At 47.4% G+C, this 19,127-nt stretch overlaps 1 protein-coding gene and 1 long non-coding RNA gene across 3 annotated transcripts in view; one reads left to right on the top strand and one right to left on the bottom strand.

The window, feature by feature from the left end:
- ELAVL1 (ELAV like RNA binding protein 1) overlaps positions 1-9,087 on the bottom strand; it is a 40,089-nt gene extending 31,002 nt beyond the window's left edge. The window contains exon 1 of one of the 2 annotated variants that reach the window (XM_058858503.1): positions 8,997-9,087. The gene's annotated coding sequence lies outside the window, so the exon portion shown is untranslated. The remainder of the gene's footprint in view (positions 1-8,996) is intronic. The other variant, XM_058858504.1, reaches the window with a different exon arrangement.
- Positions 9,088-12,167: 3,080 nt separating this feature from the next.
- On the top strand, positions 12,168-15,874 carry LOC131589315 (uncharacterized). Its single transcript, XR_009279711.1, has 4 exons — positions 12,168-12,246; positions 13,350-13,425; positions 15,099-15,182; positions 15,453-15,874. It is a non-coding gene; the product is annotated as an uncharacterized LOC131589315 (long non-coding RNA).
- The last annotated feature ends 3,253 nt before the right edge of the window (positions 15,875-19,127 follow it).

Genomic DNA, 19,127 nt, shown 5'->3' with positions numbered 1-19,127 from the left:
GGAGAATTTACAAGAGTTTGGCAAGTGGCTACTGACTTTCCATCATTGTTCCACATCCTCTAACCTGTCTGCAGTACTCACAGTCTACACCTTCAGATACTCCAGCAGTGCCTGGGGCAGTGCTGATTCAGAGCCATTAGAAGGTGGAAAGGCAGCTGACACTTGCTTTTCTTCAGGCTTTTAGAAAGTAAAAATTAGAAGCCCTTGCATACAGGCCTGTCAAACGTTTCCATGGGATACCAGGAACAAAGCATGCAGGAGCAATAAAGGCACAGTTAAGAGCTAAAGGAGCACTGAGAGAGAATATGCTTCTTTCTTTCTCTAATCTCTTGCTGAGCACTTACACAATCTGCTGCAGGACTAACCTTGTCCAGCAAGCCTGGAAGTCAGTGGGAAATCACTTCCTCTGCTGGTGAGGTGCTAAGGAAACTCCCACATTCAACTGGTCTGATGCCACTCTGGGGGTCCTGCTGGCAGCACTCCAGACTGGTACTGCTGGGATCAAAGCCCCTTTGCACCAGTGGCTCCAGTGACCCCACAGGCCCCGTGTGACTCCCCGTACACCCCACACTCTCCCAGTCAGACCAGCTCCTCTCACCAGCTCAGCCCCAGGTTTCCCATAGCACAGTCCCAGACTCCAGTTCCTTTGTGGTACAGTGACACAGAACAGCCTGAGCTGGTGTCCCTGGGGAGGGACCCTGGACCAAGCCCCCCTGGGCTGTGCCCCTCCCAGTCTGTGCCCAGCCTGATGCTGATGTTCAGTCCAGGGTCTTCTCAATGTGTCAGGGGAGGTTTAGGTTGGGTATTATGAAAAGGTTCTGGAAGAGGCTCCCCAGGGAAATGGTCATGGCCCCAAGTCTGTCAGAGTTGAAGAAGCCCCACCCAGAACAACCTGCAGCTCACACTGCCACTGCCCACCTACACCAGGTGTATTCCTCAACAAGTGAAAAGTTCTCATGCCAGCAAAGTTAAAAAGAGCCCCTGAAGAATTGTAACCTCTGCATACTGAAAAGATTTACAAAATGAAAAGCAGCTATAAGATAGGATGGATGAATCAAGCAAGGCTACGCTGGAAAACAAGTTTTTATTCTGCTCTTACTGAAATATGCTGAGAGAATGTCCTGATCTTTCTTTACCCAAAGAGATAACAATCCATTTCTATCAGTAAATACTACAGATTTGAGAACCAGGCCTAGACATTAATTTGCATCTAGAACTTCATTAACTGACGTTTGCCAATCCACAATGACATAAATCAAAAGACTGAATGCATTTATATTCCCAGCAGATAGGTCAATGATGGCAAGAAGGCCCAACGGCTCCATTTAGGAAAGCTGACTGAAAAGAAACTGGTAGTTTGCAACCTTTCCAAAACAGGCCTTCATTTTTATGCCCCCAAAAACTCAAACTTTAAGCCTAGGTTTCACTGCACTGCACTTCCTAAAATAACAATTTTTTAAAAAATAACCAAATGCTGCAGAAGCTTGTTTGAAAAGGCAGCATCCACCTTCTTCCTTGGGTAACATGCTTAAAACTTAAAATGCCAAGGGTGCACAGAGCAACAACAGGAACCATGTGTGCTGTGCCTGAATCTTCCACTAATTCTGGAGGTGCTCAAATCCACGCAGCCAAACACTTCATCACCTGTGCCAATGACTGCTCAGGCACTCTCAGCCAGGCCAGCACTCTCAGGACTGGATTGAAAAGCTCTCATGGGCATTATTTGCAGAAATCTTGCACTGACCATGACAATCACCTCACAAAAGCACACCAGATCCCACAGGTTTAATGGTTCTGGCAACAGACCAATCAAAGTTTTTTCCGAATGACACTCTGTATCTCCATTCAGAATTCTAGGAAACATTGCTATTAATTATTTCACTGCAAGATTTCCAGTTTTCTAAGAAGGAAGACCTGTATGGATCTGTGGAGATCATGTGAAACGAGAATACTGGCAAGAAGAACTATCTGTCTCCAACATCAGGCAAGAGGCTTTGTCTACCTTCACCTTGATCACAGGACTAAAAAGGCACCAAACCACTAGTTGTGTCACAAATTAGTACGTAGACATCTAAACAGGTGCTCACAGAATCCCAGGATAGCTGGGTTGAGAGAAACCTTAGAGACCATTTAATTCCATGCCCTACCACAGGCAGGGATACCTTCCACTATCCCAAGCTGCTCCAAGCCCCATCCAACCTGACCTTGGCCACTTCCAGGGATCCAAGGGGCAGCCACAGCTGCTCTGGGCACCCTGTGCCAGCCCCACCCCCTCAGGGAACAATTCCCTCCCAATATCCCATCCAGCCCTGCCCTCTGGCACTGGAAGCCATTCCCTGTGTCCTGTCCCTCCAGGCCTTGTCCCCAGTCCCTCTCCAGCTCTCCTGGAGCCCCTTTAGGCCCTGCAAGGGACTCTGAGCTCTCCCTGGATCTTTCTCTTCTCCTGGTGAACACCCTCAGCTCCTCCCAGCCTGGCTCCAGAGCAGAGGGGCTTCAGCCTTCAGAGCATCTCCATGGCATCCTCTGGCTTCATTCCAACAGGTCCATGTCTTTCCCTTGCACTGGGGTCCCCAGAGATGGAGGCAGCTCTTCAGGTAGGATGTATGATGGATCAGAACTTCAGATGGGAAATTCTTCCTGGACCAACGAGCTCTGTGGCACCTTGACTGGAGCACTGGGAATGGGCCACAGTGAGCACAGCATGGTCCTTAGACCACAGCAGAACTGAGGCTGCTGACCCAACTAGTCACCCAAAACCTCCATCTTTGCAATGAAGTGCAAGTCAGCATCACCCAGGCCACTCTGTACAGGAAGGGCTTCAGTGGACAGTGCCTGGCAGAATCCCTGAACTGGTGAAATCTCCTTGTTGGTGCTGTAAGTGGTAAAGGAACACTGAAACCAGTGATGCTGGAGAATTCTGCTCATGAGCTGTGTTGTCAACTCACACTTCAGTCTCATAAGTTTATTCTTTAACTCTGCCTGTGTATTTAAGAATCTAAATGGGGTGCTTCAAGTAGAACCTCAAGACTATTAGAGCCCTTCTGTTTCTCCAGCACACAGGTATCTGTTGACATGCCTACCACCCAGAGCCAAGGCTAACTAAGAGACAACAATCTTGTCTGAAACTGCTGAGCCGTTTCTTGGAGACCACACCTGCAACAGAAAAAAAGGACACTACTACATTCAGACAAGTGCCAAACCAATCCAGAAGGCAGGTGCAGAGGTGCTGAGATGTCCAGGCTGGAACACATGCCAAAACCAATGCCACACATGTAGAAGGGTCTGAAGAGCCTCCATGAATTTAAACTGTTTCAGGAAAACAGTTTTCAAGAACTATTCAACAGTGCTGTCACACAAAAACTTGCTTTGCAGGCAGCTGTAATGCCAGGATTGAGAAGTAAGAGTTTAAGCACAACAGAGAAGGACAGACACTGGCAGAAGAAAAAGCAACATACTTTCTTTTCTGAAATCATTGTGAGGAACAGAATAGGTTTCACTTGAATACCCACACCAGCAGAATACCCTCCCCTAGGCCTACCTGCCTCCCAAGAAAAAGAGTGTCCTAGCATTCCACAGTCAGAACACATCTCTCTCAATTACTTAATCCAGACCTCTCTACATCACAGAGCCTTTCCCCATAATCTACAAGAAAACACCTTTTATTCTTTATACAAACTTCTCATGTCCCCAACAGCTCTGCATATTGCACCCAGGAGCACACGAGCACAGACAGACCTGTCCATGAACCACTTCATGAACACAGACGGACACCAGGACAAGGAGGGTACAGGGCTTGCACTGCTATTTGATTCACTATGTATTCATGCACTATTCCCTCAAATTCCCATTAAATCTTGACCAAACATCAAAAGCCATTTGGGGGGGAGGGAGAAATCACAAAATCCAGATTGTCTCTTAAATTCAAGAACAGTGAATTTATACAGCGTATGAGGGAAAACAGCATGAAGGTGAGAATCAAAGGTCATCCCAGCGAGTACAGGTCACACACTTCAAAGCCTCAACTCAGATCCAAGCAACATGTCTAGGTCTTCCAGCAGATTATTTTGTTGCACATTTGTGAGGGCAGAGGGTAATGCTTTTCTTATGAATAAAACCAAATCACGTATGAGGGAGTGTGCCATGGTTGAGAGGTGCCTGATGCTGTTTGCAAAAGTCTGTGACCACAATGCAAGAGTCTTGGTCTCACCTTTCCTTGCTCAGGCTGAGTGGCAGCTGTGTTTCATGAGAATGAATCCTAAGTTCCACTGGAAAAGCCATCCTCCTGAACTATGAACATGATGGTTGGATGCACACGAAAATTTAAAGGCAGAAAGTGAGGTGTCACAGATTCTTTCCCCCAACCAATAACCTTAGTTCTCCTTCTACTGTCCCAGAGCAATCAATCAGGTCAATATTCTCTGGATCATCTGAATTCCTCTGCTCTGCAGCCACAATATTTTAAATCAGCAAATAGGAAAACTTTAAATTAAATATTCAGTTTGATTCAATTGGCATTTTACCTCTCCTCTCTCTCCCCATAAAAATGAAACTAACTCACTGCTGACACATGCTATTGAAGGTCACTAAAAAAACATCTCTCTTTAGACAGGAAGATTATTTTACTCTGAAACTCTAATGTTGCTACAGATGCTGTACATATATGATCCTTCCACACTGATATGTAAATTCTGTTTGTAAATTTGGCAACCAAACAAACCCCTTCTACTTGCCAACCCTCTGGGTTTTCCAGAAGCAACAGATCTCATCTCTGATTATTTTCCCCTTTGCACACCTGAAATGAGGACACTACCCTTGCTCTCCTCAGCTTGACTGCACCTAAGATTCCAACACTTTGCCAGTAAAAATAGCTCAGCACCAGAAGCTGCCATTACTAAAATCTGCTGCTACATTTCCACAAATCCTATTTCCATATGCTGAATCACTGATTTCAGTACAGCATATTTTGAGCCCTTTTTTTTTATGTTGTTTTATAAACACTGGGCATTAACTTAGTTTTAAGCACATTTTTGGTCTAACAAATCTCAACTGTCATAATTTTAATATTTCAGCAAAGCAGTTTTAGATGTTCCTTAGCAATCAGATTTGTCTGGAAGGTTTTTAAATATCTCCCTTAGTTGTTTTTATTCATGTCCATATAATAATATCATCAAGGTGTTTTTGTCAATGCTTGTATTACCATTCAGAGACAAAAACATTTGGGGCCAAAAAATAAGCTGCATTCTTCAGAGCAATGACCTTACTTTACCAGACTGATGAACTACACTCAGTTCCTAGGAACAAAATTAATCATCATTGGGATGTTGTCAGAAATCAGATATAGGCTGGCCATAATTACCATCAGCTGCTGGTCCAACACATGGCAGGGATCAGGGCCCCTCTCAGCTCCAGCAGTAGGAACAAGGGCAGTCAGACACCTGTGGCTGAGACACTGAACATCTGCTGCCAGATCCAGATTTCCCCATCTTCCCAGGTTAACAGCCAGCCCTGACAGATAGAGGATACCAGGCTCTGCTCAGAGTTTCACATCAACACCATCCAAGCAGCACATTACACTTATAAGCACAAGAAAGACGTGGAGCTGCTGGAGCCTGTCCAGAGGAGGCCACGGAGCTGCTCCAAGGGCTGGAGCCCCTCTGCTCTGGAGCCAGGCTGGGAGAGCTGGGGCTGCTCACCTGGAGGAGAGAAGGCTCCAGGGAGAGCTCAGAGCCCCTTGCAGGGCCTAAAGGGGCTCCAGGAGAGCTGGAGAGGGACTGGGGACAAGGCCTGGAGGGACAGGACACAGGGAATGGCTCCCAGTGCCAGAGGGCAGGGCTGGATGGGATATTGGGAAGGAATTGTTGTCTGGGAGGGTGGGCAGGCCCTGGCACAGGGTGCCCAGAGCAGCTGTGGCTGCCCCTGGATCCCTGGCAGTGTCCAAGGCTGGGATGGATGGGGCTTGGAGCACACTGGGACAGTGGAAAGCATCCGTGCCTGTGGCAGGGGGTGGAACAAGATGGTCTCTAAGGTCCCTCCCTACTCCAGCCATTCTGGGTTTCTGTGATTCCACAGTTGTTTGCCCCTGGGTCAAAGATGCTGCCAATTAACACCACCAAATTTTATGCAGCAAAGAAACAGTGAAGAACTTTGTGCAGCCTGGACTATCTCACCTTTTTCACTGGTATTTTTAAAGAAACAGATTTCTGATAAGCAGATATTAAAAAAAGGAAAGAGTTTATTACCTTCTTTTTTCTAGACAGTGTCAGACTGTCCATAAATTGCCTTTGGCAATTTTTTCACCAACACAAAAGACATCTGGAGACAACTGTGTTGTGAGGGAATGATTCCTTTCTGAGGGAGAGGGCAGATGAGAAGTGGACTTAAGAACTGTAGATTCCAGACACTTTCTGATAACAAGTGCTCCACACATTGATCCAACCTTGGATAACACTGACCCATCTTTAGATACTTTCACCTCGATGGGGCAGGAAGGCAAGTGAATTACAGGAGGAAAAGACAGCATCCAATTTGTTCACTAGCACAAAACAACTAGCTGTAAATTCATCTCTGAGGGCCTGGTGAGACACTGGTTTGCTGCTCTGCTCCCACATGGAGGTCATGGAAGCAGTAGGAGATAAGAAAATTGTACCTTTGTAGGACTGTGCCACGGCTACTAATATTAAAAACAAAACAAACAAAAAAAAAGATCCAAAGGCATCAAACCCACACATGAAGAATGTCTCCGCCTTCCCAGTACAGCTTATTTCCACCTTATCCCCTCAGAAAAAAAACCAAAAAATTAAAATCTATTTTTGCATACATCACCTACATATAATGAGGTTGTATAATCAAATGGATCATTTAGGCCAGCAGTTTGGAGCTTGCAGGTGCCTGAATACTGAACTGCACATCAGACAGGAGAAGTGTCCTGATCATTTTCAGCACAAGTCAAAATCTACCACCTCTCCTTTGCTGAACTTTGTCATTCTCCCTAAATGCTTAAATTGGCAGGACTTTCCTGCCACTGCCTTCCAGGCTGCTTCTAAAGTACCTGGAAGCGCAGAAAGAACAGTTTCTCTAAACTTCTTGAAATCTGAAAACATAGCAAGTTTGAACTTTCTAAAGTTGATAACTAAGTCTACCAACTTCACAGGCAGCTTATCCACATGTGGTCAGAGTGACAGCCAATAACTTTGGGAATCAATTCAGAGAGCTCACAACAAATAAGCAAGAAACAAGACAGAGGCCAAAGCTTCAGGAGAGAAAGCAGGCTGATACAAAAGCTGAAAATAAAATGGCATATCTCACATCAAGACAAGGAGGGTTTTTTCAGGAAAAAAAAAAGTGATAGAACATGCAAGAAACAGAAATAAAATAGTGTGAGTTCAGAGCATACAGCACATTTCACATTAAGTTCATGTCAGCACCAGACACTGCTCAACAAATACAGGTAAGTAAGCTGCTACACACAACATTCACATTTCCATTCAGACTATGCTTACTGCTGCTGCTGTTTTCACAAACTTGGTACAGCACAAGACAACTCCCTAAGGATTTAATCTGGTCCTGCAGAATCACCCACAGCAGAGCTATAAACTCACTGTACAACACATAACAATCACACCAGCTTAAGATATTCCTGTTCATATTCCAATCTGACCAGGGGAGAGCCACTGCAATCATAGCTGTAACTCCGGACAGATGAACACCTTGAATCATGGAAACCACTGGAGCACTAGAATCACTTTACGTACAGTTACTCTGGTTCAGAGCAAAAACCAGGACACTAATATCTCACGCAACACAGACTTATAGGCTCAGGACTCTTGATTTTATTATTCATCACACACACAGACATTACCCAGGACTCAACAGGAATCTAAGAAATCCCATCAACTCTACAGGTTTGATAAAGACTATGGAACATGTGCATCGTCCTACTTATAATGGGGAATACACAAGTCGCAGAACTGTTCACACAGCTCCAGGATAAAAACGTGGTTAAAACATGAGTACAGGGAAACAACAGCTTGTAAAGAGGTGAGAGCCGAGCAATATGAGCAGTCAACACCCACAATCAGGGAGCAAACTGAACAAAAATACAAAGATCTCAAGAAGTGATCAAATATAAGAACAGGTGTTAACAAAAGGAATTACTCTTTCCTCTTTTGTTTTCCACATATGCCTCATTAAGTGATTACAGGATCCAGTGCAAGTCCTCATGCAACAAATGGTGCTTCCTTTCCCAGCAAGTCTCGGATACAACTCTAAGCCAAACAAACGCTCCTTCACTTCCAGGAGTGCAGAACCCAGCAAGAGCGCTCGCCTCCCGACTGTCCCCCCCCAGCCCTCACGCGTACTGCTGTGAAACGGCCCCTAGGACAGTCCTGCCTCTTCCAACCGCTAAAACAGAGCAAACGCTCAGCTTCGAATTGCTCCCACGAGCACAAACAACAGCGGCTGCTGCTTTAGCCATGATTCCTGCGGCCCCAAGCACTCACCACACCATCACCGGACCGGCTGCCAGCACTGATGCCAAGCGGCACTGACCTCGCTGGCACCGACCCTCGGGTACCGCCAGTCAACGAGGACGCACCAGTCCTAACCAACGTGGGAGATTTAAAAGCAGTGTCCGCACAGACACGGACAAAATAAACAGGAAAGATGAGGCCATTAATCGGACGGAGAAAGGCCCTGAGAAGCGGCGGGGACCCGCAGCACATCGCGGCCCCGCGACCCGCGGCCTTCCCGCCGCAAGCGCGGTGGCTTTGGGACCCGCTCCCCGCCCGTGCCCCATCCGGCCCCCGCGGGCCCCGCAGGCCGCGACCCCGCCGCCCCGGGCCCGCGCTGCCCCTCCCCCCACAGGCCCAGGCTACCCCGCCAGGCCCAGGCCTCGGCCCGGCCGCCCGGGCCCCATCGCCCGCTTCCTCCCACGCCGGCCCCGCGGGTGCCGCCGAGGCTGCTCGGGCGCGGCCCCGCAGCCCCGCGCGCGGCCTCACCTGCGGCGGCGGCGGCCGGGCCCGGGCAGCGGGAGGCGATCGGTCCGCAGCGCACAACGAGCCGCTCCAGCGCCACGGCCCCGCCCCCGCACCGCCCGCCGACACCCATTGGCTGCCGCGCGCACGTGCCGGGCGAGCTATTGGCTCCTCCGCCCGTCCGTCAAGGTCCGGCCGGGGGCGGAGCCTACCGCGCGCCAGGGGGAGGGGAGCGGAGCTGGGCGGGAGTGGGGCCGGGGCCGGGGCCGCTCCGCGGAACCACAGAGATCTCCCCGGGACGGTTCGGGGCTTCGGGAAGGGCAGGTGCGCTCCTGCCGCAGGTCCGGCTGCTCTTGTGGAAAGGAGCCCGGAGGAGAACGTGCCTCCTGTGGCCGTCCGGGCTCTTGGAGAAGAAGAAACGCGAGTGGTGCCCTGTGCCAGGGAGCCAGGCTCGGGTGGAAGATGGAGCACGGCAGCCCTGGGGCCGAAGGCTGCGGGCAGAGCTCGCGGCAGCCGAGCCTCTCCTCGTCTGAGGACCAGTGTCAGCCGAAGCCCGGGCACAGGGAAGCTCCCCGGGCACAACCCACCGGAATGCTGGTGACTGGTTAAAAGATTAATGCTTCCTGTGTAAATGAGATGCAAATGATGATCTGTCAAGCTGGTGGCCAGCACCTCCCTGTGCTGAGAGAAATTGTGCAGCGCCCTGAAGGGACCAGCTGTGCAAGTGTTTTCCCTCTTCCGTTTCCACTTTTCATAGCCAAGGGCATCCATTTGTATCTGCACCTATTTCCACTGCGCGGGAGTAATCTGTGAGAGTAAAATTCCCTTTTCTGCAGAAAAATAAGTCTTTTTGTCATTGCCAACAGTACTCTGCAATACCCTGGTACAAAGCAGCATGCTTAGTGTGTGACATCTAAGCTTCAGGTCTGTAAATCCTGCGTTAAGGTACTCAACTTCGGGGGAGAAAAAATCAGAATACTTCTGCATTACAATACATGATGCTCCTTTTCATTAACAGACAACTCATTATTTGAGTTTTACTTAGTTGAGTGACACACCTGAAAATCAAATTTCTCCTTCTCTAGCTCCTTTCTCAAGTCTAGAAGAGTGAGATCTCACCTGAAGGATGGGAATTGCAGCAAGACAGGAGTTTGGGTTCTTTGGCATTTCAGTGCACACGTGGAAATATTGTGTCTACTGGAATATGTGGCAAATTACACAATGAAAGTACAAATATATTTTCTTTGCCTATCCTGATGTACCCTCTAGCAAAACTTTGTCTGGTAAATTCCCAACGTGGTTGCACTGATGTTTTCTGGTTTAGCTGCCCAGAAACCCTTTAAAGTGGCCCTGTTACATTTTGCTATGTCCTGGTTGTCCACAGGGACAGTGCAGCCTCTGCAATATCCAGTAGGCACAGTGTGACAGAGAGCCCAGTGTTCAGCTGCATGAAGAGTCCAATGAGAATGTTTGATTAAGAGCAATGTTAAAAATATTGCCATTTTCTTCTCCTCTCTACAATAGCTCACAATGCCAGATGGGGAATCCTCACATGAAAATTCCAAGCCTGACAGGTTTGGAAATATCCTTCAAGGACTCATAAAACATTAAAGACGTTTGTGCATCTGTTATTTGCTCATCCTGCCAGCCCCAAAATCACAATATTGTCATTCACATCAGTGGCAACTTTCTTTTACTGTACATTCGATGTTTTCCATGTATCATCCAGGTTTTAATTAACAATCCCATTCTTGAACATGAGGTGGGTCTCCAGTCTTCAAAAATTGAGGCCATGAGCACAGCACTGAAGTGTTGATGCCTTTATCATTTGACAACATATTTGCAAACTCATAATTTCACCTATCACCGTAAACAAGATCTGCTGGCAATTAAAAGGTGTTGTCCTGTGAAACAGTGTGTCAGTTTTTACAGGAATTATCCCTTTTTGCTAAATGTATTGATGGTCTATTACAGTGTTTCAGTTCAATATGAAAACATCAGACTGAAGGTTTCAATAGACTGTGGAATTTTAGCAACATAAAGCCAGGTGTCATGTCTGAAATCATCTCAAAATGATGCAAAATGAATGCCACAGGTTTGTCATGACATTTCCTGGGATATCTTGAAAAATGAAAAAAGCTCAGTGCAAACAGAGTGACCCAGGAAGCCCTTGGTGAATGTGGTTCTGACATAGGAGAGACACGTGCAGCAGGAATCGACAGATGGAAGCAGCAGCACAAAGACAAATGCTTGTATCTGGATGTGAATAAAGATGGAATCATAAAATCACAGTGTCCTGGATTGGAAGGAACCCATAGGGATCGCTGATCCCAACCCCTGACCCTGCCCAGACCCCCCAAGAACCCCACCCTGAGCATCCCTGAGAGCGCTGTCCAAACGCTCCTGGAGCTCTGGCAGCCTTGGGGCCGGGCCCATTCCCTGGGGAGCCTGGGCAGTGCCAGCACCCTCGGGGGGAAGAACCTTGCCCTGAGATCCATCCCAAGCCCTGGCACAGTTCCAGCCCTTCCTGGCCTCCTGTCCCTGGCCCAGAGCAGAGCTCAGCCCCTGCCCCTCCGCCTCCCCTCGGGAGGAGCTGCAGCCCCCGAGGAGCCTCCCCTCAGTCTCCTCTGCTCCAGCTGAACGAGCCCAGTGCCCTCAGCTGGGCAGTCCGGGTTACAGAAGGGGAGATGGACGGATGGACGCAGAGCTTCCTAACGGCGCAGACGCCACACAGAGAACAGCAGGGAGGCTCCAGGAGCGGCCAGACCTCGGGTGCGCTCCCCCGGCTCACAGCTGTGAGCGGCCGTCCTCGGACACGCTCGCAGTGGGCAGTGCCGGCTCCGCAGCCCCTGGGGTTCCAGGCTCCGGCCGCTCTATGATCTCCGCGAGGCCCCGGAGGCAGCGCGGTTACCCCCGGTGGTGCCGTTAAACCCCGGTACTGCCGTTAAACCCCGGTGGTGCCGTTAAACGCCGGTGGTGCCGTTCCGCCACTGCCGGATGTCCCAACCCGCTGCCCCCGCGTGGCTCTGAAATGGCGGCCGGGAGTGCCAAGGACGCGGAGGGGGCGGGGCCTGCCATGACCCCGCCCAAGCCCCGCCCCCTCCGTGCTCTGAGGGGTGAAATGGCGGCCGCGGCCGGCTGGGTGGTGGAGGGTTTTGGGTGTTCTTCGTCCTGCCCTGCACAGGCTGTTGACCCCAGGACACAGGGGCTCTGCGGCTTCTGGTGTTGAGTGTCCTGGGCAGCTGCTGCTGCCCTGATCTCCCGCCCTTGTTCAGTATGTGACAGCTGGGGGTGTTCAGCCTAGAGAAGAGGAGACCTCAGATACCCTTCCAGTGCCTAAAGTGGCTCCAAGAGAGCTGGAGAAGGATTTTGGACAAGGGCCTGGTGTACCAGGACAAGAGGGAATGGCTTCCCACTGCCAGAGGGCAGGGTTAGATGGGATACTGGGGTGAAATTGTTCCCTGTGAGGGTGGTGAGGCTCTGGTACGGGTTGTCGAGGGCAGCTGCGGCTCGCCTGCAGCTTCACTCCCATGGGAGTCACCTTCCCTGAGGTTACCTGTAGCTTCTCTTCTTGTTCTGCCTCTGCTGTCATTTCACTTGGGAGGTGAATTATGTCACCTGGAGCATGTTTGTCTCTAGTTGTGCTGCAGAAAGATCATTCCCATTTAGATTCCCAGTGATTTGTAGGACAACTTCTGGATTTTCTGAGGTCGATGCAGAAAATGCCAGGTGTGGCCATGTGAGCTCTGAAGCAGCACTGCAGCCAGCAGCACATCATCAGCTCAGGTTTCTCTGCACTGAGCTGCTCTAATTAAACCAGCCACACTTAATCATTTGTGGATAGATGTGGAAAGGTTTTAATTCAATTTAAATGTACAGTTATTATAAGCTGTTATTGAAGCTGATTTTTCCCTCACTCTTTCTTTGGTTTTTCTTTTCCTTTATGTATCAATGACCTCTGCATATGTTCCCCCCTCCATGTTTGTTGTGCAGCAGCCACCATCTATTAGCCTAGTTTCTGAAATCATCTCCTTTAAATTTTATCAGCAGGTAAAAGATTTAACAAAAAAACAGCAAAATATAAGGAAGCAAGCCAGAAGCTTTCCTGGTTGTCAGAAGTCATCTTTATTCCAAGCTCATAATTTATGAAGCTTGTGGTTGTGTGTGGTTTTATTCTGGTTGTGAATGAATTTGTAGCATAGTTGTATCTGTCCAATGAACTGTTGTTGTGAAAAACACTTTGTCAGACTGTCAATTAGACAATATTAATTACATTTATCATAATTTTCCAGTCCCCATTTTCCAGGAAGGTATTAAGCAGTAGTAAAATGTGCAGTAAACACCTTGATTAATTCACTTTTTTTGTTTCCCCAACAGCTTGGGGAAAGCACCTGTTTTTTGGGTACTTTTGAATGTTTGACAAAACCTACTACTTACTATGGTACTACGTGTGGTAAGTATGAACTAGCAGTAGACAGTTCTAAAGAGCCTGATGTGTACTTTAATAATGTTATTGGAGAGTGGTTTGTTAGTCTTGAGATCAAGCATTCCAAGCACAAGCCCAGAGAATGTATCAGAAGCGTCCCTTGGTGAGAAGGACTGGGGCTGTTGGTGGGTGAGAGGCTCAACCTGCCCTGGCCATGGGCACTGACCCCAGGAACCCCCCTGTGCTGGGCTGAGCCCCCAGCGTGGGCAGCAGGGGAGGGGGGATTCTGCCCCTGTGCCCCTGTGCTCAGGTGAGACCCCACCTGCAGAGCTGCCCCAGCCCTGGGGAACAACATCAGGAGGATGTTGTGCCAGTCAGTGGTGTATGGGTGGTGTGTGGCTGTGCTGGTTGCTGTTTTACATGTGTGTGGCTTTCCGGTGGTACTGCTGATGGTTGGGATATTTTCTTCCTGTTTCCAACAGTATGCTTTGTATTTACATGTTGAACATTTTTCTGAATAGGTGAGGTGTCTGAAAGATGTCTGCTCACACGACCCACATTAATTGTGCCCCTTGAAGGGGTTAACTTCAGAAATTCCAGTCATCCAGTCATGAGCTAGGTGTTAGAGCAGTCAGGAGATGCATGTCCTCAGCATCTGTGCAGGTGCTCCCCCAGCAGGTACCTGCAATTGGCCTAAGCTGTGGCATGGCTTCAGGAATGAATCACTGACCACTCTATGCAGGCTGGACCCCATCACATTTCAGAGTGGCTGTGCTGGGCAGCAGCCCACCAGAGAGGGTGAGTATGGCCATACCTGACCAGTTGAGGACTCTTTCTGTGGGTTGGGATGCCCAAAGGAATTCCTGGAGGCCAAGAGCCCTTGCCTCAGTATGTGAGGGATTCCATATCTGGACTAAGTGTTTTAAAATCTTCAGAGTTCTCAAGTCAGTTGGGCAGCACCACCTCCATCTGACATCATTAATTTGTATTCAAAGGCTGACCAAGCCTTAATTGATTTATCTGCTTTAAATGGCTTACAAAATAAACCTCATTTGAATATATTATTTCATAGTATCATAGATTCATAGAATCTCCTGAGTAGGAAAGGACCAAAAGGATCATCAAGTCCAACTCCCAGCCCTGCACAGGACACCTCAACAATCCCCCCCCTGGGGATTGTTGTCCAAATACTGTTTGAGCTCTGGCAGCCTTGGGCCTGTGACCATTCCCTGGGGAGCCTGGTGGTCTGTGCCTGACCACCTGCTGGGGGAAGAACCTTTCCCTAATATCCAGTCTAAGCCTCCTCTGGCAAAATTTTGCAAGATTCCATGACAGAAGCCGAGCACAGTCTCTCAAAAATCCCTCACAAGAACAGCTTGGAGATGCTGCAAAGCACTGGAGCTCCTGGGGAAAATTCATCCCTAATTGGAACTGAGGCGTATCAGCTGCCATTGTCATGTGTGAGCACTCAGCTGTGGCCCAGACTGATTCCAAAAGGCCCCAGGCACCTCCAGCATGGCCTTCAGAGGGTGTCACATTCCAGTGTTGATGCTGACAGGCCCTTCCCATCCTTCCTCTGCAGCTTGCTGAGCTGTCTGTGATGTGGGTAACTGTAACCTGTCTTATGGGACAATTATATGGTAATTAATTGTCCTGTACTATTGGTCTGCTGTGTCCCAACACGACCTCTCATGTTTCAGTCAGAGTTCAGCAGTGGATGTCAGTGTTGCTGCTACTGCCTGGAGGATGTGGTGTGGGAAAAGGTGCAATGCACTTCGAACCAGGTGAGCACTGGGCTGCTGAAGAAAGGCTCTCTCCTGTGACATCACAATGCCTCAGGATCTGCCTGAGAGCAATAAAGAATATTTTTTCCTTGCTTTATAGGTTAAACTCATGCATTTGATATTTGTATCTTTACCTAGCTATTAGATAAACCTTTAAAACAGCTTTTAATAACAGTGCTGCATAAAAAGGGGAAAAAGCGAATGTGACTAAATAATTTCTCTTTATAAAATGACAAGATCTTCACCTCTACATTGCTTTATTTTTTGAAGGTGTTACTCGGCTCATTAGAAGATACCTGCACTTCAAGGTTTGATTTATTTGAAGAGCTGAATCTGATAATAAACTGAAGTCAGGACCATGATGTAGACCCAGATTTCTTTTCACATGACAGAATCCTGTGTCTGGGGAGGATGGAAAGCTGTTGAGGTTTAAAGACTGTCTTGGGTTGCAATGCAAGATGTAACCAAAAGTTTGTATTTTATTACCATCTAGTCTGGAATTCAAGAGCCATTTGTTTATTTGGTTGGCATTTTCAGTCTGTTTTGTGTGACTTTATCTTAGTTCCATGTCTAATCAGTTGTGGTCTCACTGTTGTATCATGGATTGATCAGTATTAGTCTGTCTTTACAAACTGCCTTGCTGCAGGGTGATGCTGAACTGGTATATCTCTACATTATCTACCTGGAAGCTGGCTCAGTTAAATACAACTTTTTTGACTTGTTGGTTTTTTGGTTGGTTTGGTTTTTTTTTTTTAAGCACTCAGTCATGTATAGTTTAAGCCTAATTCATCTGTGGAGTGAGCTCTACCAGACAGAAAATTCACATGTAAGCTGCTGGCCCAGGTGAACTGTCCTTTCTGGCCCTGTCAAGTCTAGGTTATTGGGCCAGGCTGTGGTCCTGCCTGGCAGCAGAGGAACTTATTCCCCATCCTGTCCTAACAGCAAACATTCAGGAAGGGAACATGGATTAACACCTAGGGCAGTTTTAGTTAGCAACCAGTATGGTATTACTGGATATCAGATGGTATCTGCTTATCATAGAATCATTAGCACTGTAAAAGAACTATCAAGTCCAGCTTTTAAGCTAATCCCCCATGCCCACTAAACCATATCCCCAAGTGCCATGTCAACTCATTTTTTGACCACTTCCAGGGTTGGTGTCTCCACCACTGCCCTGGGCAGCCTGTTCTAACCCTTCACCACTCTTCCAGCGAAGAAATTCTTCCTGATGTCCAACCTAAACCTTTCCTGGCACAGCTTGGGGCTGTTTCTTCTTGTCCTATCCCTTGTTCCTGGGAGCAGAACCTGACCCCTACCTGGCTGCATCCTCCTGTCAGGGAGTTGTTCAGAGCCAGAAGGGCCCCCCCAAGCCTCCTTTTCTCCAGGCTGAGCCCCTTCCCAGCTCCTTCAGCTGCTCCTGGGGCTTCAGACCCTGCTCCAGCTCCATTCTCCTGTCTGGACACACTCCATCCCCTCAGTGTTTCTTGTATGACAATTGCACAGTCAAGACAGTAAAGACTGAGATTCTCTATGATTTGTGTGGCTTTCAAATCACACAAATCTCTATGATTTGTGTGATTTGAAAAGTTGTATTTAACTTCAGTGCTCTCCATGCCTTCACAGTTCATCCTGGCCTTCTAATGTAGATTTTGGATGATGGGATAATGAAAAGAAAACCCCATTTTGTAACTTCCTTTGCTACACCATAGTTTAATGCAGTTTGAATTTTACTGCTGCATATTTCTCCTCGTTTAACTCTGGAAGTAATAGTGCATCAGGATTAATAAATCTCAGCTTCTGGTCTAGGTTATTCCAAATAATTCTCTGGGACTCCTGACAGGAATGCCTCACCAGCAGCACTGTGTCCTTAGGCAGGAGCTTTGTGGCATCATGGTTGTGTTTCTGAGCTTTCATCACCTATGTTTATTTCCTGGATTCGAGTCAGGATTTTTGATCATTTTAGGAGAAATTGGTTCCTGTCACCTGTGGCTGCCTGATAGAGCAGATAAAACAGACCTGTCCAACATAAATACTCGGGCAGCTTCAAGAAGGAAGCGATGTGGCTTGTGGGTGGTAAGGGATCTGGGTGAATTCAATTAGAAATTTCCTGAAATGGCATAGTGTCAAGTTACAAATATTTTCCAGGTTTTTATTGCTTGTAGTCGAAGTGTCAGCTTTAGAATGTATTGAACTAACCCTTGTGATTATCCACAGAAACTATCATCCTGTCCCACGGGGTTCCTTTCCTCTGGCTACCAGAACTTTTACTGCTGGCATGTTTACTCCTCAGCTCTGCACATATTTAGTTTTGAGACTTTAGGTATAATTTGCAGGCCTATTCCTCAAAGGGAGCTGTTCTGGAGCTTGTAAAATGAGCATGTTCTTGTAACACAGAAATCCAGACTAAAATCTGGTAATCTCTGCAGTTCTGTTTTTGTGGAGGTTTATTGGAATTGTTTTAGTGTTCCTTGCTGCCACCAGAGAGCAAAGTGCAGCAGGTATTAGCATTTCTCAGGGACTTTTGTCTCAGCAGAATATTTTGTTCTCATACTTTGAAGATAATGAAGTGAGTCACTGTCTTTACACCTCATGTGATTTGTTACAGACATACATTGCTAATGTTTTCCAAGGAAAAAAAACAGACCTTTTGTTCAGACTTGTGATTTTGAACTAGTGGGCTGGTTGAGAGTTTGCTTAACTAGGGAGTTGCTTTGATTTGCTCTTTTAATCTATGTACTGAGAACACTTCAGCAGACAATGGAGCTCATAGAATGTTTTTGATCAGTTTCATAGGAATACCTCTGCTTTGGCAAAGGATAAATAAATTAATCAGCTGGTTTTAGTCTATAAGGATACATCAATATTTTGTTCTCTTTCTGAAAGCTTGAGGTTTGTCTGCACCGGGTGTAGGTCAGGAGCTCTGATAAAGGAGTAGATTTTTTTTCCTCAGATTTGACATCTTGAAGAAAAAATTGTCAGTTTGTGAAGTTTTGGGAGACTAGAATACTGCCTAGACTGACCAGTACACATGGTGCTGTGACATCTCCAACCCACTCTGTCATTAGCATTTCCTAGAATCACAGAATAGTTTAGGTTGCAAAGGACTATTAAGACCATCAAGTCTGTGTCCCTAAGTACCACATTCACATGTTTTTCAGACATTTCCAGGGACTGTGACTCCACCGATGCATTGCGCAGCCTTGTCAGGGCTTGAGAGTCCTTTCCAGGCAGAATTTCCCCCTTATATCCAACATGAACCTCCTCTGGAACAAGTTGAAGTTGTTTCTCTCCTCCTGTCCCTTGTTCCCTGGGAGCACAGCCTGACCCCACCTGGCTGCACCCTCCTGTCAGGGAGTTGTGGAGAGCCACAAGGTCCTCCCTTGAGCCTCCTTTTCCCCACGCTAATTTCTCTGGGCTAATTTGATGTATCTTCTAATGACCTACTTCATCTTTTGTCATGAAGATCACAAAGTAGAGTTATAACAAGAAGTAAAATAAAAGGAATACAGGTTAGATATTTGTCTTATCCCAAAGGATTTACCTCTTTGGATGAAGCCATAAAATAGATAGCCTTCGAGAAATAATGGGTTAAAACATAGAATATGAAGGGAACATCTGGAAGTAATAAACACAACGACAGGAGGGAAAGAGAAGGATAAAAAAAATCACCGGACTAAGCGTAATTTAAGCCGAAGCTAAAGCATGCCTAATGTCAATATGATAAGTTGGCCCTAGGAGGTTGGGAACTCGGCCAACTACACCGGGAAAGGACCAAATTTGGAAAGAAGTTCAAAAGTTTAAGGAGGAAGACTCCTCGGAGACCCTCGCCCACGATGAAGGCCGACCGGAACGACCCCCGAAAAGATCCTCAAAATAGAAGTTTCCGCCCACGCCCCGCCTACGGCACGCCCCATATGAATATGCATTGATATGATGTAATTCCAA

This window comes from Poecile atricapillus, chromosome 28 (assembly GCF_030490865.1).
Source record: "Poecile atricapillus isolate bPoeAtr1 chromosome 28, bPoeAtr1.hap1, whole genome shotgun sequence".
Lineage (NCBI taxonomy): Eukaryota > Metazoa > Chordata > Aves > Passeriformes > Paridae > Poecile > Poecile atricapillus.
This window is presented reverse-complemented; position numbering and strand designations above follow the sequence as displayed.